Here is a 25,829-nt window from a genome sequence, read left to right on the forward strand (position 1 = left end):
GAGCAACAGGCAAGCACTCTAGGGCTGCCGTCCTGGCAACTCCTGCTGATCCCTGCACCAGTGCTGGCTGCCACAGAAGACCCTGTGAACACGATGTGTGTCACAGATAGAGTAAACTCATTTCCTGAATTATGCAGGGCGGCCACACAGTTCAGACACAAGAAATACAACTGTGGGGCAGCCGGGGCTGCTCTGCGGCTGCAAGCGCCGGGCCGGAAATGAGTGTGTGTCACTCCTACTTCACAGCACCAGGCGGGGCTGACAGGAAACGCTTTTTGATGTGCCACTCGCTTGATTGATGGCATGTCAAGGTCAGCTTCTTGGAGGTATTGCAATTAAAGGAGGGGGTGTGCGCACTTCATGGCTGTCTCTGAGTTTAAGGTTGGTAAAGTAAACAGAGGGGTCCCTCCACCTTCTTTTTCTTTTTGGTCTTCGTTTCAGATCTAGAAGTATAAATAACTAAAATTTAGGTTGAGATCGCTTTGAATTTCAAGGGAACCTTTGCTCTGGGCAGCCAAGTGCGAGTTACATGGTTTTTCTCCATTCCCCCAAACTGCTGGGCTCCTTTGATGAGTGAAAATGAAAGCTTTGTAACACAGTCTCTCTCCTTTGATAGTTGGAAGCAGGAGCTGATAGAAAGAGTCAGGAGGAAAATGCACTTGGCTTACGTGATGTGGGGTCAACAAAAGTCCACGGAGACCAGGATGGAATGGGTCACCATGGAGATCAGAGCACTGCCCATTTTTGGGGATGGAGGCTAACTGGTCAGTAGCCTGCCATGGGACAGGTAGAAATGTCACACGGATGGCTCTCAAGCCCATAGATTCTAAAGACGAGGGCGGCCTGCTGGAGTGACTCCTGCTTGTGCAACTCAACTACCCATCTTGGAACCTGTTAAACCAGGTAAGATGACAGTGGTCCTGGCAGGGACAACAGCTGTGGCAGGGACAACAGCTGTGGCAGGGCGATGGTGTTGCTAATTTAGTGGCCTGGACTCAGAACATACACTTATTGATGCCCTATGGTGTACCTACTAAGCCCGAGGCAAAGAATGAGAGACCCTTTAAGAGCTGAACACACAGGCTTACTCCTGAGAAAGAGCCAAGAAAGAAAGAAAAATAATCAGAAAAACAGACATAGAAAAACCTTCCCATAACCACTTGGGAATCCTTGCTCCCTGGGGACCTAGTGCGCCTTCTTCCAATGGAAAATCAGAGAAGGGGAAAGAAGGGACATCACAAGGTTTGATTTTTGTACTAAGCAAATGCTTTTTTTGGGTAGGGTCAGACGAATGAATATTCTGGATAAATCACTAACCAAGGGAACCGACTATACGGGAGAGGTTATATGGGGACCTCTGAGTATCTGCAGTGATGACCGGTGGAGCTGAGACTCCTACAGAGGTGTGCCAACTACACACGGAGATCCTAAAGCTTAGAACCAAGCAACTAGGCTGGAAGAGGGACCCTAGTTCCTCCTGGTGCCATTCACACGCCAGAGAGGGATCTGCAGGGGACAATCCAGCACCTGTCTAGGTCAAGGCTCTAGGAATTGGCTTTCCCTGGCACCTAGGATTGGTAGGCAGAGAACAAACAAATTGCTATCAGGTGCTTTCTCCCCAATCTGGACTCCAAATCAGCCCAAAAGCTGATAACTTCTTTGAAAGACTCTACTAACACACATACAACACACACACACACACACACACACGGTGTTTTGCCGTTAGATACAAGCCCAGACACAGAAGAGCAACAAGATGAATTTCTGGTTAAGAAGACGTTAGGGAAAAAAAAAAGTCCTATCACAACTTCCTCAATAAAATGTTACTTCTATGTGGGCAATACCTTATTTTAATTTGAATAATTACTGACATAGGAGGTTTTGCTTCTCTTTGAACCTTGTTACTTTATGTGGTGTCAGGGCATGGAGGCCCAGGTGAGTAACCAAGGAGGAAGGACATCCCCGTGCAACAGGTGACTTATTGGTACAAAGATCAAACAAAGCAGGGTAGCACAAGTCCATCATTCTCAGCACTCAGGAGGCTGGGGTGGGAGCCTCTTGTGCTTCAGGGTCACTTGGGCTACACAGTGGGACTCTGTCTTAGAAAAAGGAAGACAGGACCAAGATGATTAGGAGAAATGTCAGCCTGGCATTTCTTTGGCATTTGACAGTCCTATAAATCTGACTGTAGGGATTCTTCATTGTTCAACATTCATATGGTGCTAGCAGGGCTTGTCTGTCTGTCTGTCTGTCTGTCTCTCTCCTCTCACACACACGCACGCACTCACACACAATTACATGTGCTTGAGCTCCCCTGCTGAGATCTAACTCTGATGTTAGGTTAATGGCTGTCACCCACAGATGATAACATAGCCACAGGGAAGTTCTCCTGGTAGAAGTTTCTATGGTGGTCTATCTGTTTTCCTCAAAGGTTTCCCCCAAATCAAGTGGCTTCTTCAGTTTGACATAGAGTTATAAAGCCCCAGGGCACAATGTCAGTTTTATGGCTTGAACCTTTTTGAAAGGAATAGTTTTCAACTTAAAAATTCATAAATTCATTTACACAGAGGCTTATGTATGTCTATATACATGTAAATAGATACAAGTGAACAAGGTTTAGGAAAACTTATAGAAAAGTTAATACAATAGTAACATTACTATATTATAGTAATATTTCCTCTCAATATTTTATTTATGTGTATGAATTGCAAAATACACTGATTATATTTTATATTCTTTTTATATAATTTATATTTATATGATTTATAGTTTGTAATTTATACTTTATATTTTAAATTTTATTCTCTTTTAAACAAATTATTCCAGGTTCATTGGTCCACCCCTTTAAGACAGGATCTTACTCTGTATCCAGGCTTCTCCAGAATTCATTGAGATCCTCCATTCTCAGCCTTCCAACTTACAGCCATGAGTTACCACAGTCAGACCCCCAAGCCCTACTTTGCAGTGCATTTTAAGATATAATGTCTGAATATCATACAAACATACCGCTTCTACTCTCAGGGATCTTCTTCTGTTTCTACGACTCTAACTAATTTGTGATGACATTCTAGTTGACCAATGACCGTGGGTCCTGTTTCCCTAAGATCAATGCAGGTTTGGATGCCCAGGGATCCATTTTCTTCTTTTCGGTGGCTTCTGCCAGCCCTGTGACACTTACGGTATTGTTTCCCTAAACACTAAGGCATTTACTGCTCAGCTTACTAGGGTTTCAATCATTCAGCTCGGCTTCTATTGGCTGTCTATGAGAATGCAAGGCCACAGCAGTGAACTTGTTACTGTGGTACTGAGAGAGCGCACAGCACACAAGCAATTCCGGGCACCCGTACTGTGCAGTGATGACAATTTCAGACTCGAACCGGCTCCTCATTTCCTCCTCGGTTTTGGTAATTCTAAATGGCTTTTTAACAGAGTAGAATCCATTGTTGTTTTTGTTTTGTTTCAACATTCTATCTGTCACCACTATTGGTCTTGACCGGGGACCTGACAGTGAGTCCCAGGAGCCAGCATCCTGGATACTTTCTCTAGAATGTTAACCATGGTGAAATTTTGATAAGCCTTTCAAGGGCTGCGAATGATGAAGCTGTTCTTGGAGGCTCAACATGAAAGATAAGGGAGACATTTAGCCTCCTGCCCAGACATTAAGAAGTTAGTGAGAAGTGCTACTCAAAATAACCATTGCCAAGTCAGGGAGTGTGAGGTGATTTTCGGAGGATGGCTGTCCGTTCTCTTCAGCGTGTGTGCAGTGTTCCCTTCAGATGCGATCCACTTGATGTGGGCAGCTCCGAGCACTGAGGGCGGCAGGTGTTGGGGGTGGGGGCGGTAAAAGAACAAGCCTATTGCTGGCTCCGCTCCCCATCAACTGTAAGATCTGCAGTGTATGCCGGAAGATAGGGCATGCATTTACAAGCACATCCAAAGCTTGCCTTAAGCAGAGCCGAATGAAAAAATGCACTGAGGGTTCATTCAAGTCTCCTTTGTACAGGAGGCCCATCTGTTTGTTTAAGCTAAGTTTGAAATTGCCGCTGAATGCCCAGACACACCAGGACCATCATCAGAAGGGGAGGTATGGCAGGGTAAAGTCACAGAGCTTGAAACTAGAGCGGTCGTTGTTTGGTATTAACACTCATGTACTGTAAAAATGTTACAGGCACAGTAGACTTGCAAAAACAATCTGGGAAGGCGAAATATATTAAAAAAACTTCTGAAAGTTTTTGTTGCAGTAGGAACATGAATTTGTAGATGAAAGTAAATTTTAACGAGAAAAGTCCAGCACTCTCTTCTCATGTGAGGAAGACTAAGCAGAGGGAAGAGTGTGTTGGGCAGAAGGCAGCTGTAAGTGAAGACGGTGGCGAAGGGCTCATGGGTGGAACTTTCAGGACCACGGTTAAGAGAAGCTGCAGGAGCCTGCGCTTTAGTGGAAGAGGGGACAGACTTCTGTTGTAATGTAAGCCTGAAACTGTGGTGATGTGTGCCATAGTCCTTGTCCCTTCTAGCACACCCCCACTCGTCCGTCCATTTCTCCTCCTTCCCCTCCTCCCTTCTTTTTTACTTCCAATCTCCTCTCCTCCTCTCCCCTCCCATCCTCTCTTATATCCTCTCCCTTCCTCCCCTTCCCTTCAGTTTCCCTTTCTCCCCCTCCTCTCCTTTTGTCCCTTCTGCAACTGGACTGGAATTGAACCAAAGGTTTGTGCATGGAAGTCAAGCACAGCACCTCTGAGCTTATACCCCCATGTGTAACCACCTTCTCAGATAACAGAGAACAAAAGGTTTACAAAGAAACAACTTACCGTGCTGGAAGGAGCAAGCTACAGATTAGGAGAAGCCAAGAAAGAGGTGCTGAATTTTAAGAACTTTTTCAAAAAAGAACATTATTGTAAAGATTGCCCCTAGCTATCACTAGGGGCCGATATTATCACGTCCGGTTCACTTTGTAATGGCTTTGAAGGCGAGTAGGGGAAAGGACAGGGAAGAGGCGCAAACCAGAGTGCCATTTGAGGCAGCCCTCCAGACTGTATTCGAAAGATGGAAAACCGAAGATGTCTGAGGGAGAAAACTCAACTGGAAAAGCTGTAAGCCATTACATCTTAGATTTACTGGAGCATGAAATGAAATTTCATGATGTTCTAAAAACAACAACCTAACTGCTTAAAACTGAGTCAGCGAATTGGCATCCCGTCCATACCATACTTTTATCTCATTTTGATATAATAGTGGAAACTGGTTCATAAGGGCACAATCCTCTTTTCCAAGTCGAGCACAGTTAAGCACTTTTTAAAAATCACTTCTAGTCGTCCCTCCTCCTAGCAGAACCATATATAAACACACCGGTTGATCGATGATGTTCGGTGTCCTTTCCTCTTGACAGCCTGTCACAGAGTGATTGATTTAAAGATCTCCACGGCCCCGCCCTCCCGCCGGCCTGTCTACAATCCTCATAGCCAAGTGTAAGGACCTGAACAATACTACAGCTGTTGAGTTTCCATGAGGGATGTGAGTTTTCAGACAGAAACACTGGGGGATCATAGGCTTGATTTTCAAATGTCCCTTCTTCCCATTTTACTCTTTGTCCCAAAGAGTAAGTTACCAACAATTTCTGATCCAGGGAACAATGTAGTCAAGTTCCAAGCTTAGAGCAGCTTCCCAGTACTGTCACGCCAGCCTCTGGCCTCCGCTGCCCAGTTTCCTTTCTTAGACTAAGGAATTAATCTGTTACTTGTCACCTTGTAAAACAGAGTTCGTTTTTTTATTGGATATTTTATTTGTTTACATTTCAAATGTTCCCTTCTGGAAACCCCCTATCTCATCCTCTCTCCCCCTGCTTCTGTAAGGGTGCTCCCTGCACCCAATTACCCACTCTTGCCTCCCCACCCTGGCATTCAGCCTTCACTGGACCAAGGGCCTCTCCTCCCATTGATGCCAACAAGGCCATCCTCTGCTACATATGTGGCTGGAGCCATGGGTCCCTCTATGTGTGCTCCTTGCTTGGTGTTTAGCCCCTGAGAACTCTGGGGCATCTGGTTGGTTGATATTGTTGTTCTTCTATGCGTTGCAAACCCCTTCAGCTCCATCGGTCCTTTAACTCCTCCATTGGGGACCCTGTGCTCAGTCAATGGTTGGCTGTGAGCATCTGCCTCTGTAGAACAATCTATTACATGTTCCCCTTTTAAAAAGAGTCCTTACACTACCACCCCTGTGTGTGTGTACATGTGCCTAGAGGTCAGAGAACAAGTTCTATCAGTTGGTTCTCTCTTTCTACCTGGGTGGTCAAATCTCGGTTGTCAACCTTGGAGGCAAGTGTCTTTACCCATCTTGGCAGCCCTCAGCCCTCATAGTTTCTTTATAGGACCATATAAAGTCATTTGTTTTCTAGTAAGTGCCCTCTGTGGCCCTACCATGTAAGATGTGCACAGACTGGACTCTCATGTCTTAGGGTTTTACCATTGTGAAGAGACACCATGACCAAGTCAACTCTTATAAGGACATTTAATTGAGGCTAGAGCATGGTAGAGTCCAGGCAGGCATGGTATTGGAGGAGCTGAGAGTTCTACATCTTGTTACAAGGCAAACAGTAGAAGACTGGCTTCTAGGCAGCTAGGATGAAGGTCTTAAAGACCACACCCACACTGACACATCTACTCCAATAAGTCCACACTTCCAAATAGTGCCATTGCCTGGGGCCAAGCATAATCAAACCAGAAGGTCAGGAAAATCTCAGTATGTGTGTGTTGTTCTTTAGCAATGAGCACAGACGATGTCATGAACATAAACAGCTGTAGGAATAAGCATGTCCTCCCTGCAAACTTCTATATGACTTCAACCCAAAAGGATCAAATACCATACAGCTTAACTCAGTCCTCACAACTTGGATCTTACACAGGACAATAAAACATACTAGTAACTTCTTTGGCTAATTAGAGGGGAATGACATCTCTTTGGTTCTTCTCTGAGTAGATTTAATCTCTCCCTCCTTTTTTCAACATTTACAGAAATGCCTGGCGCATAAGAAAATTCTACACAGCCCCACCCCTGCTGCAGAGTCCAATGTAGCAGGATGGGAGGGCTGTGGACACCATGGGTGGGGAGCTAGAGCCTACGAAAGAATTATTCCTGCTCTTAAAAGTTTGCTGGCCCTGGTCAGAGGCAGCAGAGGGTCATGTGAACTGCAACCCATGTTGTGTCAAGCGCACACAGGATGGGTTTCAGAGGCCACAATCAGGGGCAGCATTTTAAGTCACATGTTAAAGGTTTTTTTTTTTTTGACTACTAGGACAGACTGTTCAGAACAGCCCTGGAGATGAGCCCCAAGCGTTCACTTTTGGCCAGGAGAACATCTTGAAGGTGTTTAGACCACCATGCGTCTGTATTCCTTGAGGTGCTTCAATCCCAGTTCCCATATGTTTGTGGTGGTTGCAACATCTTTATATCCCTTGGAGTGTTTAAGAGGGGCTTAGGTTTCAGTTCCATATAACACCGTTAGTTTATCTCCTGGCTGGAGAGATACATGGATAACGACTTTGTCCTAATGGAAAATAAATACAGACGAGGTCGGCTGAACTTCACGCTTGTAATTTCCAGCAGCAGATGATAAATAAGCCATTTCCATAACTGTCAGGTTAAAACCAGATGACATCTGAGCTTGGTCTGTACACACAGAGATGAACATGGAGATAAGAGGAATTGCTAGAATTTTAAGGGAAATATATGTCACTCACTGTTAGTGTGGGATGTTTGCAATTGCTATTCACGGCATACCAACTCAATGGTCTTCATGAGTAATAAAGGCCTTTGCAAAGCATTTGGAAAGTAATAATTCTTGTTAGCACCACAGCAAGCCCCAGCTACAACTTAAGTTGATTTTTACTAGTGGGTAATCATATTTCTTTCTAGTAGACTGTGTATTTTCACATATAATGTAAAACAAATGTTACTGAATGTCAACTCACTTTAATTGAACAGTGAACACATTGCTGAGTATTTATCTATGTGACTAGAATGATTAGCCTACCGAAAAGAATTTTAAGTTTGTTCATCAATCATTGGTTAGTCCTACTCGAGTCACACACTCAAAGGAACCTTGAGACACCAGCAGCCATTCGCAGCAACTAGACAGAAAGGGGCCTCCATTTTTGCCTCGCTATTTGCTATTTTAGAAAAATAAACAGTTTTGCTTGGACTGTTGACTTTCTTACATTCCACTCCTCCGTGCATTCAAAAGCTGTATAACAGCCAAAGCCACTGACATGACAGAAACCAATGGCTTCACTGTTGTCAAGGCTGAGCTTTTGCAAGCACCTTATTAAAGTGGCCACTTGAGTAATCCCAACCATTAAAACCTCTGCCCTGTGAAAAAAGAGACTAATACGTCAAGACGTCAGAGGACAGCATTGTGCCAGCACCGCTGTGCTTTCTAGAAACACTGACTTCTTACAGATATCGCAGAGGAAAATGTCCTACTTCTCAGCTAAGTGCCATCCCTACGTGGATCTTCATCTCCTCACTCTGTACTCTGTGTGGAGGGTGAGTGACGGGGAAGGCCACCCAGAGGTGTTAGAAGTTACCCTGGCCTGAGTGTGAGACCTGCCTCTACCACCTGCCAGTTCAGTGACTGAGGTGGGCCATGGGTTCTCTCCAGGCTGACAGTTCCCATATCTATAAAATGAATGAAATTACAGAATCTGCTGCATAAGGGTGACCACTAAATAAAATACACAGCATAGGGATTGACAATGTATCAACAAGTCCCCAACAAGGGTAAAACTACAAATGGGGTTGTTTGTATCTAACCAGAAACAGGAAATAACAGCTACTTTGTCTAACAGGTTACAAAGGAAGTTTTCTCATGCACAATATGACCACAAGACTTTTGTCAAAACAATCCTGCACAAAAGCCCTTGCAACTTCATACAAAACACTCCCCGGAGGACAGTTGCTTGGGATCTGTCTGTTAGCCTTAAACGAGCATCACCCTTGTTGATCCTGTGGCCAAGGACTGTTATTTCAAAGTATCTTCTGTAATCCTCCTCATTGGGGCTTACAAACCTTCCCTTACCCTCCCCTCTTTGAAAATGTTCACCATTTACCGTGTCATATACATTCCCACAAGCAATGCTCTGGAGTCTCAAATATCAATACTCTAGCAATACTCGTTGGAGAGCCTCTGTGTTACTTAGATTGACAGTATAAGAACAGCTGTGTTACTGTGCTCTGCTTCAAAGTGTTCCCTTAGGACACCAGTATTCTGTCGTCACGCCAGAAAAAAAAATGCTAACTTTTGCAATTAAGACAAAAAAGAATTCAAGTTCTAGTTTAATCGAAACTGAGGGTGTAATACTGACTCCATGGAATTACTCATTGATATCAAATCTTCCCTAAGAAGGAAGATCTGCCAGTCCAGTGACAATAATCACATTCTGTACTATATTTGCAAACATTCGTGGGGCTTTCTCTGGCCACGTCTCCATTAGCTTTATAAAAGTCTCACAGAAGGTTGTGCTTATAGATGCCACACATCCTATAATTGATCCTATTTTTTTTTAATTTTGTGAGAAATACATCTTTAAAGTTTCACACACATGCACACATATATGTACACACACACACACACACATATATATATATGTATATATATATATGTATATATATATATATATATCTCCCTGGTCCCATTTGAGCAACACTCTTTTTCTGTATGTTATCTTCTTAAAATTGTTTTAATTTTATTTATGTGTGTGCATGTCTGCTTGCACACGCACGTGTGTGTGTGTGTGTGTGTGTGTGTGTGTGTGTGTGTGTGCACGTAAAAGGCAGAGATCAACTTTCAAGAGTTAGCTTTCTCTTTCCCCTGTGGGCATCTTGTTAAACTTCTATTTTATTTTGTCTTGCGTCTGGCCTGCTTGCTTTCAAAAAAGTTTTGTAAGATTCTCCACTGCCATCACTGTTAGCTGGGTACTTAAGGGAAAAGACAGTGTGTTGACAGACACAAAAGGGACATTGGGTCCCTATGCACACCAGAAAACGCAGTATTTATTCCTTGGCTCCGTTTCCTGATTTATGTGGTTTGAGAAAACCAATTCATACCTGGCTTCTTTGGGGATGGCATGCTACTTAAAAAATTAAAAATCCAGAATATCATTTGAGACTAACTGGGAATTTTGGTCGACAGTCCCAAAGATGCCCAAAAATTGGTATTAGAAAGATCAGGTCCATTCAAAGACTTTGCTTTCTCTGTCGGTCTGCCTATTTTTACCTGAATGCTCATTCTTTAGTGGGTGAAGCCAGCTCTATTTTGTACACCTCTTCTAATCAGAAGTAGGCATACTGGCTATACTATCATTCTCTAACCTTGAGTATAACCGCTTCCCCACAGATACGGCTGTGCAAGACCTGTTTCTCCTGTGACAGGAGGGCTTCACTGACCATGAAAGGAAAAGCTTGCTGCTTGCCTGGTCCCAGCTTGTGGAATCCATATCACAGCATGAAGGCTGACCTTTGAACTCACCTTTCCCTGGGGAGCCTAAACCTCTATCTTACTGCCTTCCACCCAGTTAAAACATGGGCCCAGTCACTGCCCTGGCTCTGGTTTCTTAAGATCCCGAGGGTCCTGAATCTTTTAGAAAGAATGAACAGAGTGGAGAAGAGTCAGGAGGACATGTGCAGGTACTCACGTTCCAACTCCCCTCAGCACGCCATCTTTCTCTGCTATCTCTTGATTTCCCAGCATTGTTGTAGAATTAGTTATTGCATCACATAGAAACTTGGAATAACGACATACTCTCTAGAGGGTACGGTGGTGGTGGCGGTTAACGTCTATCTAAAGAAAAGTTCCTGGCTTTTATTTTGGTCGCTTAGTTTTGAAGGGATTTTGAAAATATACTTTATGGAAAGATACCAGTGAGGTCTAACTTCACTCCTGAATCGCACTGGTGTTTCCTTCTCAGCAAGGAGCCTCATCAGTCACTGGGAGCAGTAAATAGGCAGACGTCATTCCAGCATTCCTGCAGGATTGGGCTATGGAATGCAAGCGCAAGTCGGACTGTCCACACCTACCAGGCCTAATAAATCAGCGCCCTCTGGATGTCACAGCAAGGAGACTTTATTGGGTGCCACCTGTAATCACTCAATTAAAAACAAATAAAGGATGCATGCTTACATCTCGGCCCCTCGCACTGAAAACAGCTGCGCTGTTCACATCTGGCTTGGCTACACTATGATCCTGGTATTTTAATTGTAGAAGGTGAGCCTGTTTGCTGCCATAGAATTAAGGCATTTTTGTCCTCCAATTAAGGGCAGCTATGCACTAATGGAAAAGGTCTACGTGCTCCCTCATATAAAGAGACCATCCAATGTGTCTGCGCAGTTGCCCCAAATGGTCAAGCTTTTGGATTTTATGCTTGGTCCTTACGGTTGCCGTTCACAGCAAGATAATGTTAATATTACTAGAGATTAGAGACACACAGAACTTTAGTATTTCAGGGCTTGAAACTTACATACATTTTATATACTATAAACTATATACTAAGCAGGAAGTTCTGTGTGTATACTTGCTTGTGTGTGTGTGCTGATGCACACGCATCTCACAGAGGGTTTTTAAAGGATCACTGACAAGAACTTGGCAGTCACATGGGTGGAATGGAAAGAAAAGCTGTGGAAAGCAAGGTTAGGAACCTCTAGAGAGCGAGTCTGGCAACATGACAAACCTCAAGTCGAACCCAGGATGGTCTCTGAATGCCTGAGATCTTCGCTGGTCTTCTGGTCAATACTGCCTACCATGCAGGGACTTAGAGGGGTTAGGGAACGGTCAGAAAAGTAGGTGCTTTAGCAGTGTTAAAATGACCCAAAGCCTTCTCCTCTTGCCCTCATGCCACTGTCACTTGATGACTCAATCATTGCTCCTGAAGCCGAGACACTTTCCCCACCTTTAACATTCTATGTGCTTATGATAATAATAGGTGGAAAGGTTTTTAAGAATCATTGGAAACCTCATCACACAAATATAAGACGAACAGTGTAAGCATTTTGAGGTATTTCAACTTTATCACCGTCTTGTGCCTACACAGTCTCTCAAATATAATGGCACCGTCCTGTGAGTACCAAGTACTGTCCTTCCTTCATGCCACACGGTACACATCACATACCCACTCGTGTCATTACATGCTTCTGAAAGCATGCTCTACTGGTTTATGTGTGTGACGTCCTTCACACTGGAGCATCACAACTTATTTGTTTATTTATTTGTGTGTGTGTGTGTACGTGTGCGTGTGCATGCAGCTGGAGTTATGGGTTCTCTGAGTGGGCTCTGAGAATGCAATTAAAATGCTTAAGAAGAGCAGGATGTATTCTTAACTACTGAGCCATTTCTCTGGCTCCCAACGTCTTATTGTTAGATCGTTAGATCTGGTTTTGCCCTGCAACTGAAAACTATAATAAGAACATTACATTAGCTTCTATGAAACTGGCATCCATCTATGTATGTATGTATGTATGTATGTATGTATGTATGTATGTATGTATCTATCTATCTATCTATCTATCTATCTATCTATCTACCTACCTACCTACCTATCTTATTTGAATGGCTTATGACATACAGGTATTCTTTCATCAAGAAGTTGAGGAAATGAAGATATTAAAGATTTGTGCTATAAACATATCACAAGAACACAATCTGATAAGATTTCACAGCTCTTATCATCATCAACCACCAGGGCCACAGTCAAGATCCAGAATTTGTCCATCAGTTGACCAGCTATGGACATTTTGAAGGCTCATGTCATACAACATTAATTTACATTAAATTACTTTTAGCCAGGAATGCTATCTCATGCCTGTAATTCTAGCACTTGGGAGGTGGAGACAGGAGGACCAGGAATTCAACACTTCTTTGGCTACATACTGAGTCTGAGGCCAGCTGGAACTGCATAAGAGCCCATCTCAAAAACTCCAAACTAACAATGAGAGCAATAAGTTATTAATTAAGCAGCATATTAATAACATATCCATACTCTTTCCCCCCCCCAGGTTATATAGTGGGCTACTAAGGTGGCATTTCCTTGCCCTCTTCCCTTCAGGGGCTTCTGTACTGCTTAACAGTTGCTCATATAATAATAATAATAATAATAATCGAAAATGTACTCATTCTTAATATGAATATCTGCTATGACTTGTTCTCTAAACAGCCTGTGCTAATAGGAAAAGGTAGAAACTTTAAGTAGGAAAGTGTATAGCAGTTCTGAATCTGTGGGTCACAGCCCCTTCCAGGGTGGCATATCAGCTATCCTGCGTACCAGATATTTAATAATTATTCGAAACAGTAGTAAAATTACACTTATGAAGCAGCAAGAATAATGACTTTATGGCTGGGGGTCATCACGCCATGAAGAACTATATCAAAGGGCTGCAGCATCAGGAAGGCTGAGAGCCACTGGCTTGGAGGGAGGTCTTCGTGGGTGTTCAGGAGACCTTGGGAGTCTGTTCTTCTCTTTTGTTTCCTTGCTACGAGGTGACCTACTTTGACCTGCAGGTGCTCTCGCCATGATGTGCTGACACTTCCAATCTGATATCTGATCACGGGCTAAATAAAGCCTTGAGCCCAAACAAACCTTTCTACTTGTCAGTAGTTGACCATCTCAGGTAACTTTAATAGTAAAAAAGAAGCTAACTCAAGAATATTATTACTGAGGTTTGATTTATTTTTCAGTCTCTTATTGAGTACTTGAATAACTCACAAGATCATGTATTGATAATTACAATATGAACACAGTGCCATATATAACTGCTACTTACACATATTTAAACATGCTTAAAGTTTGAGCTAAATAAATCTGTGATGGCTCTCTGTGATGGCTTGATTAGGTTTGGCCCCATTGACTCACTTGTTTGAATGCCTGGCCCTTGGGGAATGGCACTATTAGGAGGTGTGGCCTTATTGAAGGAAGTGTGTCACTGTGGGCGTGGGCTGTGAAGTCTCTATGCTCATGCTCCACCCAGTGTGTAATTCCAGTCCCCTCCTGCAGAAGACAATCTTCTCCTGGCTGCCTTTGGATCAAGATGTAGAGCTCTCAGCTCCTCCAGCACCATGTCTGCCTGCCTGGACTTTGCCAAGCTTTCCACCATGATGATAATAGACTGAGCCTCTGAACCTGTAAGCCAGCCCCAATTAAATGTTGTCCTTTTTAAGAGTTGTCTTGGTCACGGAGTCTCTTCACAGCAACGGAAAGCCAATTACGACACTCTCTTTATATGTAGACTTATCTTTGCATATGCATGAACTTATATGAATATACACACGTATAATGGAGGCGGGACCTATGGAGATCTGAGGACAACAGTCAGTTCCTCTGTCTCCGCTTCCTATGTGGGTTCTGGGGATTGAACTTAGGTCCTCAGGCTTGGCAATGGGTGCCTTTACCCACTGAAGAAGCATCTTGCTGGCTCCCTTTTCTATTGCTTTTCTGTTTAATAAATACTTAGCAAAACCCCATCACTACGATGCAATCGTCATTTATACTTTTGCGTATTTTTTTAATGCACTTATTTTAAGAATGTTTCTAACTCTGGACCATCTGGAACGTGTTAAGGCTCCTGGCATGGGATGAGACGACTTTTTCTCGGAGCAATTGGTCAATGTGTTTTTCTTCTTTGTTTACTCATTTGGCTGGGTGCTCCTTACTGTACAACGCACCACTTTCACATGGCCATCTGCCTCTTTCTGCTCACCCTTCGAGCCTGTGTCCCCTCCAGTATTTTAAAATAGGAGCTTTCCAGGATTCTGGAATCTTCTAGTGCAAATTTCTTCCCAATTAAAAGAAGAGAAAGAAAGAAAAGATCGCTGACTATCTCGTCTCTTATCATTTTCCAGATGACCCTGAGAATCATTTTAAGTAATGAAAGCACAAGGTAACTTCAGAAAAATGAACATTTTTTCAGCAGCCCCTCCCCCCCATGCATCTGCATATGGATTTCCTCATGGTTTGCATTTCTGTGGTGGTTGATGTTGCTCTCCAAGCAAAGTTTGGTGCCCATGCTGCAAGTGGAAATTTAGGGCTTGAATTTCTCTCTCAAGAGCTAGAATTATTAAGGAGAAATTCTGAGCCAGTTTGAGGCATGTGCCTCCCCCCGCCCCCCAAAAAAGGGGTGAGATTTCAGAAAACCAGGACTTTTAGTGTCTAAAATGTCCTCATAAATCCTTCTGAAAATGTGTTCTCTAACTGAAGAATCCTTGGTGGAGAACATTAAAGAGGCAGGGGTTACCATTACAGCGTCGTTTGTCACATATTCTCCAAGCCACCATTAATTCAGCCTCAGCAATGACTAGTGAAATATGGGTAAGGATTAGGCATCATTTCATACCATTGGCTTGCCTGCTCCATTTCACAGATGTGAGGAAATAACGTCTGGCTTCAGTTTGCGTCTGAGATGGCGCGGGCATGTATTTTTAAAATAAACAAGAGCAAGTGGTGACTCGCCACGGGATGTGGTCAGTCAACTTCATGTGACCTCAGGGTTTGTATTAGAAAACAACTCCAGTTACTGTTTCAAAGGTGAGCTCAAAATAACACAGGAGGAAAAGAATTCCTCACCGGAGAGCTATCCAAGGAACCAAGATGCTCAAATGAGGAGGCACCTAACGGGTAATCTCTTTCCAATATAAGAGTTGAAGCCAGGAGGGTACCCTGTGCCACATAGCACATCACTCATGCCAACAATACTAGGATTCACACTGTGATAAATCAGTTATGCTGGTCTATGCTTGGAAGCTCAAATACTGGGTCAAGTTAAGGCCTTACTTAATGCTGACCTAATTATATAAATATTATAAATAAATAAATACACACACACTATATATATGTATATATGTATGTATATATATATATATATATATATATATATATATATATATATATCTCAAATGATTCAGAAAGTATCTTAAAGCCTAGGATAGAGGTTCAACACCTGGAATCCCGGCCCTCTGGCCCTCGGGGGACAGAGGCAGGAGGATCTCGATCAAGTTTGAGAGTTTAGTTGTATAGTGACTTTGAAACCAGTCAGGATTATCTGTGACCCTATCATGAAACAAAATCCAACATAATCAAAACAAAAACCCAATAAACTAACACAACCCTTCCCAAAGACGAATGTCCGTGTCGACACAAGTGTCTATATGGACACGAGTGTCAACCAATCCTTCGGACATCTCTGAGGTTCTCTGTTCTGTTTGTTTCCTCAGACTAGGAAATGGATCCAGAGAGACTAAGGAATTTGCCAACAGTTGCTAAGGACCAGTGCTGGAGGCCAGAGAGAGCACAGCCCAAACTGATGATCTGAGTCCGACTCCTAGGATCTAAGTAATGGAGGGAGAGAATGGATCTCGCTAGTTGACTGGTTGACATCCACGCATGTACTGGAGCCTGTGCACACAGACACTAAATCTATGAATAAAGGAGTGATATAACTAAAAATAAAAAAGAAGAATTAGAAATTACACACTGTAATTTAAGTATACTGGTTGTGAAGCCTGTGTCTGATCTCTGTCCCTACATGTCCGAGGCTAGAAGAAGAAAATTCAGAGACAGAAGCCGTACTCTGAGAAACAGATATCTTTAACTTCCCAATAGACTGTCAAAGGCAAGGCCAAATGAACCAGAGTCCCAGAGGATCAGCTACCTGCAAGGCCAACTGAAGGGCGTGTTAGCCCTGGCCTTTTCAGAGGCAGTGGGAGGATTAGTTAAGATTGACTTGAGCGACACCCAAGAGCTCTGTAGAGACCTATAGGCAGGGAGTGTGGGACGAATAAAAGGGAAAGCAAACACACGTCTGCTCTCCTCGATGATTCCTGGCCACTATGAAGTGAGCGGCCTCCTGTCCCATGGGCTCTTACCCCCATAATGTTCTTCTTCACCAATACTCAGAAAACAAACAAACAAACAAACAAACAAACAAACAAACAAAAAACCCAAGCTGGCTGAGCCAAGATCTGAGAAGCCAAGAGCCAAAATAATCCCTTCTTCTCTTAAGTTGCTTTCCCATGTACTTTGTCAGAGTAATGAGAAACTGACTAACAGACTGCTCTGGGATAGCCTGTGCTAACCACATAACCTGCATGTTTTCAACCAAGAGAGGTCTTTTGAGTAAATTTGATTACCCATGAATTCTGCTCTCCCCTCCCCCAAATAGGAATTCTGATCCATAAATAGTGCTGTGAAGATGAGCTCCAGGCCCATATATTATAAATGCACTAAAGCTATGCACGGATTGGAGGGAAAAAAAAAATCTTCCATCACATAATTCTTGACGACGGCCTGGAGGAATAAGACTTGTTGACAGCCACATGCCTCGCATCCAGAAATCTGGCATATGTGTTTTCTATGGTGAGCTCGGAAAGTTTCCATAAGGTTCTCGAGCAGATTTCTGGGGGAGATGGCGTTTTTCTTTCAAGGTGTAATGGAGAGATTTTAAGCTTTCCAAATTGGGTGATTGCAGGGGAATGGGCTGAAGGGAAATTGGTACTTCCTTGAATGAAAACCTGAGAGCCCAGAAGGTAATTACAGGGAAGAAGCTGAAATGGAGTTCCGCCTTTCCCAAGACCCCACTCCATTCTCCCAGGGATGGCGAGCTTTGGGAAGCAGGACCCTGTGGGGCTTCCTAGTACTTCCTGGTCCCCTCCCAAGTCAATCTGAGGAGAAGTCAGTGTTCCCAGGTTTCTCTTGGTATCCACTTGTACTTCTGGGTGAGTGTTCTCTGTTTGCCCTTCTTGTGTTAGAATGATGGGATACTGTGGCTCTCCCCGCCCTTGGGGATGGTCGGCTGATATTGGTCCAAGAGAGCAGAGGGAACAGAGTCAACAGATGAGGGGTGTGTTCAGAAGCCCTGTGAGTATGTACGGTGAAGAGACACGGGGACCAGCAGCAGGGAGGCAGATCAAATTTACTTGGGGGTTTCAAGGCTTATATAATTTCAGGGGATTGGGGGTGGTGGTGGGGCTAGAAACATCCAGGATGGGTAAAGGTCATTGGCTGAAAGCTTAGGGTACTAAGATGCTTCATCAGCATGAGAAAGCATTTCAGGAATCTTAGGTGCTACCCGAATGGGTACTTATGGGGGTGGGGGTGTTGAACCTGTAATTTAACTAAGGTTATGTGACATTCTGCACGCAGAGGCATGGGGTCTCTGTGAACTCCATGGGCAAGGTCAGAGAAGGGGAAGCTCTGCCAATGATGGGTGGCCTCCAGATAGCACTGAGCTCCAGAGGGCTCAATATCCAGACAAAGGCAGATTTCCACCTTAATCAGCGGGGTTTTCTCACAGGATATCACAGATGTAAAGTCCCATCTTCTCTGAAACAACCTGCTACACTAAAGTATTTTTGTGAACCAGTGATCCCCTTCTCCTTGGTTCTCAACATCACTACATCTTTAATAAGAAATTACATTTACAAAAAACAAAAAACAAAAAACAGCGACAAGTGGAAAATAATATAGGAGGACCCACCAAAACAAACCAATTTCAGAATAACCAAGTTCAAAATAGGCCCTAAGTAGCTAATGCTAGCCCATAAGAGCCTGTGCTCACCACTGCCAGTTTATCTAAAAGGCCAGTCTTAGGTCTCAGCTTCGTTCTTTTAAATCTCTCTGAATAGGAAACCGGCACAAGGTGGTAAAATACAGTACCAGGACAGTCATATTTATAATGATAATAAAAAGCCCTTGCATTTATAATGATAAAACTTTGACACACAGGTGAGGCACTGTTTATTGAGGCAGTGTGAACTCAGGGTGGGGGAAGATACTTTTCAATTTTTAGAACAAAACATTGAGCCTGTGATGTTGGCACATTGGCTTCTTCCTTTGGGGTGAATTCTGAGTAGGTTTTATTTTGTTCGTTTGATTTTCCTGCAAGCATTTCTTTTGTGCTTCAGATTAATATGACAACTGAAGTTTGTGTTATTGGAAGAGATGCTTTGTGCCCAAAGCGTTAGACTACTGAGTATATCATTAAGTGAATTTGAAAGTGACTTGGACCTTTTTTTAAAGGAACTCTCCAGATGTGTTTCTGCCTTCTGGAGGCCTGACATTCTGTCTCTGATGGTATTAAGCTAAAGCCACAGGCACGCAGAAGTTGCCAGTAAACCAATGAAATCCAAGGTTGAACAAGACATGGACGGTACTGGTCACATTAGATATTAAGCTCAACCTGTGGGTGTGGATGTCTGAGTAACTTTCCCACTGACCCCTTTCCTACTGACCCACATCACCTTTGAAAAGTGAACTTTTGGAAGGTGGGAGACGGCAGATGTAAATATCATCATACTGTGGTCACGCCATGTGGATACTGTATCTGTGTATCGGTGCTAAGGAATGAGAATGAATGGGATACTGTATCTCTGTATGAATGCTAAGGAGTGAGAACGAATTGGATACTGTGTCTCTGTATGGATGCTAAGGAGTGAGAACGAATTGGATACTGTGTCTCTGTATGGATACTAAGGAGTGAGAACGAATTGGATATTATATCTCTGTATTGGTGCTAAGGAATGAGAATGAATGGGATATTGTATCTCTGTATGGATGCTAAGGAGTGAGAATGAATGGGAACCGTAGACCCCATCCCATCACCACAGCCACAAACACAACAGAAGTCAGATACTTACAAGGCAAGTTTCAGTTTTGAGACGAAGCAACAGGAACAGCGTTTTACAACACTTGGCTACACCTTGAAGATTAAGAGCTGGTAGAAATTTTAGGCTGAGCAGAGGGAACTGTTTAGCAGAAACTTCACGATTCTGATTTACGTTTTATGAGGAATTAAGTTACAGGGTTTGGTTTTTTTTTTTTTTTTTTTTTTCCTTTTTAAAACCCTGGACCATTAAAACCAACCATTCTGCCAAAAATGTATTTGGGGTTTAACATTTTCTTTTGGAAAAACATTTTTAAAAGTAACGAACTCTGGGCACTAAAAAAGGCTGTGAAACTCTCTACTTTAACAATATGATGGGGCCTACCGTCAACCAAGGCAAAGCTAATAATAATATGGTCTAAGATCAAGGCTAATAACACATGTGGCTCAGGATTTACTTATAGATACTCTGGGAGTTGTGTGGTCTTTGGTGAAAGCCATTGGAGCTGAGTCTGAGTTGGTAAAAGTAAGCTAATCTTCCACGGTCGACGCCAGAAACCAACTCCCATGCCCTGTTATTCTTAGGCAAACAATATCCTACGCTATAATGTGGAAATCTCCAAGTATGGCCAAGCCAAGAAATCACCCTGAACAAACACGAGTCTTCATTACCACTATTCTGGCTCTAAGAGGATAGGCAGCCTCAGCCCATCAGAGCCGGTTCTGACTGAGAGCCAACCCCAGATCCCTCCAGGTTGTTTCTGTCAGATCACACCTGGCTGGGCCAGGACTTGGGTCTCTGTAGCTTGTTCCTCCATTGCAGGGCTCACTGTCAGGTAGATAGATGGGTAAGTGGACAGCACTTTACCTCACAGGACTGGGAATCCTGGGCCAATAGGAGAAGCTATGTCAATGTGTATCAGATAAGCTCTGAATCCACCACCCTCACCCCGTGCCCCACAAGAATCACTTCAGATGAATGCTTTGGTGAACTGCAATGAAAACAAGTTATTAAAGAAATAAATAAATAACTCGTGGTCTCGTCAGCTCGCCACATAGGATCCCAAATGCTAATTCTCACCGTCTGCCCTCAGGCTCGGCAGAGCTGGCAGCAGGCTGCTTGCAAACAGGCTGAGTTCCATGCTCTTACACTCTGGGTCACAGTGCATGGCTGTGGCCTGGGTCACTGAGACACAAAGGCCCCATTGGGACATGCTCCCGGACAAGAGCTCCATTCCTCCCTGTGACTCCTAGGTCAAGTGTCAGCTTTCCCGGCCACACCAGGGGACAGGCCTGTCCAGGGAAAATTACCCTCCCCCTCCACTGAGCCTTTGAGCTTCTTTCTTTGACTTTATTTTCCTTTCAAACTCCTTTCTGGGTAAATGCAGGAGGTTCCAGCAGCCCTGGCACCCTAGCTCATATGGAATATATTTAGAGAGGGGGAGAAACTCCAATGGTTCTATGATTTTGAACTGGCTCGGACACAGTGTGGCTGGAATTTCAGTGCTGGCTTTTGTTTTCGTTCGTCGTGACGTATTGGTTATAGAAGCTGTGGCTACTGCTACCCAAACGGCTGTAGCCTAGATCCTTCAATGGTTTTGCCTTCTCCTGTACCTTAGCTGACTGACAGTGCTCACCCAGCTAGGGCCTCAGCTCTCTTGCTCCGAAGCCTTCACTGTGGCCACAAACATTCACGAAGACATTTCTCCCAAAGGAGCATCTGCCAGCATAGGCACACAGAAGGGTCTCTTCTCATCAGACTCAACTAATATGGTATTTCTGAATAGCCATGATCTATACACACACACACACACACACACATTTTATATTCGAATCACATTGGAGCCTCACTGCAGAGTGTAAGATCCCACTGATGATGTACTGGCTTGTTTTGTCCCTGGAATTTTGTCACCACTTCAAGGCATGGACGCTGCTGCTGATACTTTGGGAGTTTGTTCACAGCCTCGCCCAGCTGACATTTCATGAGACAGTTGCGCGTAACAGATCAAGTCAAGATCTATGAACGCAAAACCAGCTCTAGAACCTTCCCATCCAGAGAGTAGGGCTATCTGAAGTTAAATCCAAAGACTTGACTATGTGACTCCACCACCCCTTCCTCATCCTTGAAAGAGTCGCTCACATGACAGAAACACAATCCTAACTTCCTAACGAATTGCAGAGTCACAAGGACAGAGTTGGAGAAGGATGCTCCTGTCGGGTTTTCACCAGCATCTGGCAGATAAATAGCATCTGGAAGCATGTGTCCCATGGGTGGAGCTGAGGGACTTCTGGAGTGCTGAGAAGAGTCCCAGCTCACCTACTGCTATCCTGAGAGGCCAAGGAATGACAGCATTCGGTGTCTCAGTGGGAGATCTGGGCACGAGGCTGACAGTCTAGTTATGATATAACTTCTCTCCTGGGCTGTGTGTGTCATGTGTCTTACAGCGCTTCTCTTTTCCCTCGGGGAAACATTCCTCACCGCATTCTACACTGGGGAGCTGCATCCGAGGCTCTAAGGGCTTTGCAAACCCAGAGAAGAAAGCAGGGGCGATGCAGGCTAAAATACAAGCTATCAGTGACCAGTGCAGTCAGGGTAACCTGCTGTTCTGTTCCCATAGCAACAGTCAGATGTGTGTTTCGCTTCCCTAATACAGCACACTTCCCCTCTCATCCCCAAAACAGATGTGTGTAGGGTTTCCTAGTTGGAAAACCTCAACAAACTCAAGAGAAAAATGACATCTGTGACAGATGCAGAAATGTCCCCAATGAAACATGCCACTTTACATAAACTTGCCAGGACCCAGTAAGACTCCCATGAGATGGCACTTCAAGTCTCTCTTCTCTGCCACGGCCAGAGGTCTAAGGACAATCACCATCACCAGAGGAAAGCTTCCAGACTGATAAAGGATGTCCAGACCAACCAACCACACTGCCAAAAGGAGAGTGTGGCAAGCAGAGAAGTGGGTGTTCTGGGGGATAAGGAAAGGGTCTGAAGATGACCTTCCTAGTTTGAACAGCTTTACGACATCCATGGAGAAGTTAGAATATAAAAAGTAAATTTTTTCAAATGAGGGGAAGAGTCAAAGAGATAGGAAACAAAGAGAGGGAAAAATAATGAACAACGAAAAAGAGTGTTTTAGAAAAGGAAAAGGGTTTGAGAGGTAGCTCAGTGGTTAAGAGCACTGACTGCTCTTCCACAGGTCCTGAGTTCAATTCCCAGCAACCACATGGTGGCTCACAGCCATCTGTAATGGGATCCGATGCCCTCTTCTGGTGTGTCTGAAGACAGCTATAGTGAGTGTACTTACATACATAAATTAAATAAATAAATCATTTTATAAAAAAGAAGTGTCTAGGGGTCTAGATATCTGACAGGAAAATGCTCGCAATAAAATCATTAAAGAGGGCTGGCGAAGGGATTCAAAGAACTGGTTGCTCTCCCAGAGGACCTGTGTTCTATTCCCAGCACGTACATGGCAGCTCACAACTGTAACTCCAGTTCCAGGATCTGACATCCTCACTCAGATGCACATGCAGGCAAAGCACCAATGCCCATAAAATAAATAAATGAAAAAATTTAAAACCATTAAAAAAAAAAAGAAACAAGAAATGGTAAACAGGGTTAGAGAGGGGAAGGAGAAAAAAGTGGTGTGCGGAATATAATTAAAAAGAAATTCACATAGGCCAGGTCAATTATGGAGACAGGCAGCTGGACACTAGACTTCTCAAGCTCTCATGGACTGCCAGGAGCTGACTTGTTATTGAGGTTCGAATGGCCCTTCCAAGATGCATGTTGAAACCTACCTGCCACCAAGAGGCAGGCCCTGAGCAATTGTTAGGTCAGGAGGAGAGATTAATGCCGTCATTTGGGGGGTGGGGTGGATAAAAGCAAGATTGGCAAATAGCTCCCTAAAAATCAGAGGGCATCAGCCCCCTCCTCCCTGTATTAGTCACTGTTCTACTGCTGTGAAGACACAACCAAGGCAACTCTTATAAGAGAAAACATTTAACTGAGGGGATTGTTTATAGTTTTAGAGGTGTAGTCCATTCTAATCGTGGTGGGGAGCATGGCAGCATGCATGGTGGTGGGACAGTAGTGGAGAGATAATGATCTGCAGGCAGGAGAGAGGGGGGGGAGCGAGCGCATGCGCGTGAGAGAGAAACAGAGTAAGTAAGAGACAGAGAGACAGAGACAGACAGGGGGTGGGAATGAGAAAAAGAGAGAGAGAGAGAGAGAGAGAGAGAGAGAGAGAGAGAGAGAGAAAGATCAAGAGAGAAAGAGCAAGAGAGGGAAGGAAGGAGAGAGTAAGAGTGAGAGAGCAAGAGTATGAGGCAGAGACAGACAGAGCAAGTGAGAAAGAGAGAGGCAGGCAGAGAGAGACACATACAAAAATGGGGAGTGGGGAGAACTGAGTCTAACAAGGGTTTTTGAAACTGCAATGATATACTTCTTCCAAGGCCACACCTCTTTTTTAAAAAAGTTTTCCTTGTAATTTCCTCAGATGTTTTGTTATAGCACATTGAAGCTAGTAATTGTTTAAAAGATTTATTTATTTTATTTGCATGAGTACACTGTTGCTGTCTTCAGACACACCAGAAGAGGGCATCAGATCCCATTACAGATGGTTGTGAGCCACCATGTGGTTGCTGGGAATTGAACTCAGGACCTCTGGAAGAGCAGTCAGTGCTCTTAACCACTGAGCTACCTCTCTAGCCCAAGGCCACACCTCTTAATCCTTTCTAAACAGTGCCAGCCATTCTTATTCAAATCACCACCTTCTCCTCCCTATGCTCCCATCACCTGATCCTTTCTGCCGTGGTGTGATGCAGCAAGGTGTCCCTCACACAGACATGGCCTCGCTACCTAGGACTTCCAACCCTCTAGAACCACAAGCTCAGTAAACCTGTAGTTTTCATAATTTACCCAGTCTGTGGTATTCTGTTTTAGTAGGAAAACATGGAGTAGGATACCTCCAACTCCACCCCCGCACCTTGTGTTAGGAGGTAACGCAGGGACACATACCGCATCAAGGACAGGGTCCATGGGAAATGGGAGACCGGAGATCTGGTAGGAGTGCAGGGGGAGGGAGAACAAACATCCGATAATACTGAAATAATATTGAAATAATATTGATGCAACATCAAGATTTGATAAGTAAAAATAAAGCTAAGTATTTTCTTTTAGAGAAAGGCATTAATTAATTCCAGAAAAAGCAATATCTGGTGCTAGAAGTCAGACACGACTGTGATACACTAGTGAGTAACTACGAGATACAGCATGGGTCGTCGGCAAACCTCGGCAGTGACGTAATAGATGGGACTGTGAAGTCAAAATGCCTGTCCTATTAGGAGAGCGGGGGGTGGGGGTAGAAGTAGAGGAAAGGGTGACGGAATAAAAGAACTAAATAATGTCTCATGGAAATCACTCAAGATGTGGTAGCCTGTGTACACCAGCAATAAGTAACATGGTGGTCAGAGGACACCATGCAGCTGTGCTCAAGACGGCAGGGCGCAAGGCTGAGTTTGAAAGGAGATGGGAACAGTAAAGGCTCATTTCTAGTACACATCTTTTTGGTAACATCGGGTCTTATTGAAGGGTCTTAGTACCACTTTAATGAATAGTTAGAAACCACGAGGTAAGACTCCAGGAATCTGTGCTTTGACACACTGTTCCAGTCAGGTCTGCTTTGCCAAGCAGAGCGTGGAGGCGAGCATCCTAAGCTCCCACTGTCTTCTCGCCATCAGGGTCGTGCTGGATTCCTCTGTGGGTTTGTGGGGGAGAGATGGATGCCCTAGGCACCGCACAGCAGACGGTAATGCCAGTGTCTGACTTTTTTTTTTATTGTACCCTCTTACAGTTCAGCACTAGACGGCTTTGTAACACTAGACAAAGTAGGGCATCACAGCCTGACAGAAACTTCTGAGAGCCTACAAAAACACAGACCGAGAAATGATATGTCTACTTTAAAAAGAGTTGGCTAGAAAAAAAAAAAAAAAAAACAGAACATTCGGCTGTACAGCGCTGAGTCAGACAAAAACGGGCTCGAGGGCTGAAGCCACCCCTCGCCTGGGCTGTGTGCCCCTTCTCCTCCATTTCTCTGAGCCTGGATCTCTAGGCAGAGCTTGTGAAGTGGATAAAGCCACAGCCCAGAGTACAAAGACAGTCCTTAAGTTCTTTGTCAAGAGCCCTGTCTGCA

At 44.0% G+C, this 25,829-nt stretch overlaps 1 protein-coding gene and 2 long non-coding RNA genes across 7 annotated transcripts in view; 2 read left to right on the plus strand and 1 right to left on the minus strand.

Annotated features, from left to right (window-relative positions):
* The window catches only part of LOC148006820 (uncharacterized), a 98,115-nt gene that overhangs the window by 39,880 nt on the left and 32,406 nt on the right, over positions 1 to 25,829 (plus strand). The gene's annotated exons all lie outside the window — the stretch shown is intronic.
* Positions 1 to 25,829, minus strand: part of Ust (uronyl-2-sulfotransferase) — a 297,439-nt gene that overhangs the window by 8,858 nt on the left and 262,752 nt on the right.
* On the plus strand, positions 236 to 16,499 carry LOC108348767 (uncharacterized). Of its 5 annotated transcripts, XR_015648988.1 has the most exons (6): positions 271 to 381; positions 617 to 903; positions 10,388 to 10,677; positions 10,959 to 11,254; positions 14,034 to 14,161; positions 16,247 to 16,499. It is a non-coding gene; the product is annotated as an uncharacterized LOC108348767 (long non-coding RNA). The 5 variants fall into 5 exon arrangements; XR_015648991.1 differs by lacking the exon at positions 16,247 to 16,499 and having other exon boundaries at positions 236 to 311; positions 14,034 to 14,503; XR_015648986.1 differs by lacking the exon at positions 16,247 to 16,499 and having other exon boundaries at positions 14,034 to 14,503.

Source organism: Rattus norvegicus, chromosome 1 (genome assembly GCF_021556685.1).
Source record: "Rattus norvegicus strain SHRSP/BbbUtx chromosome 1, alternate assembly SHRSP_T2T, whole genome shotgun sequence".
In the NCBI taxonomy this organism is placed as follows: domain Eukaryota; kingdom Metazoa; phylum Chordata; class Mammalia; order Rodentia; family Muridae; genus Rattus; species Rattus norvegicus.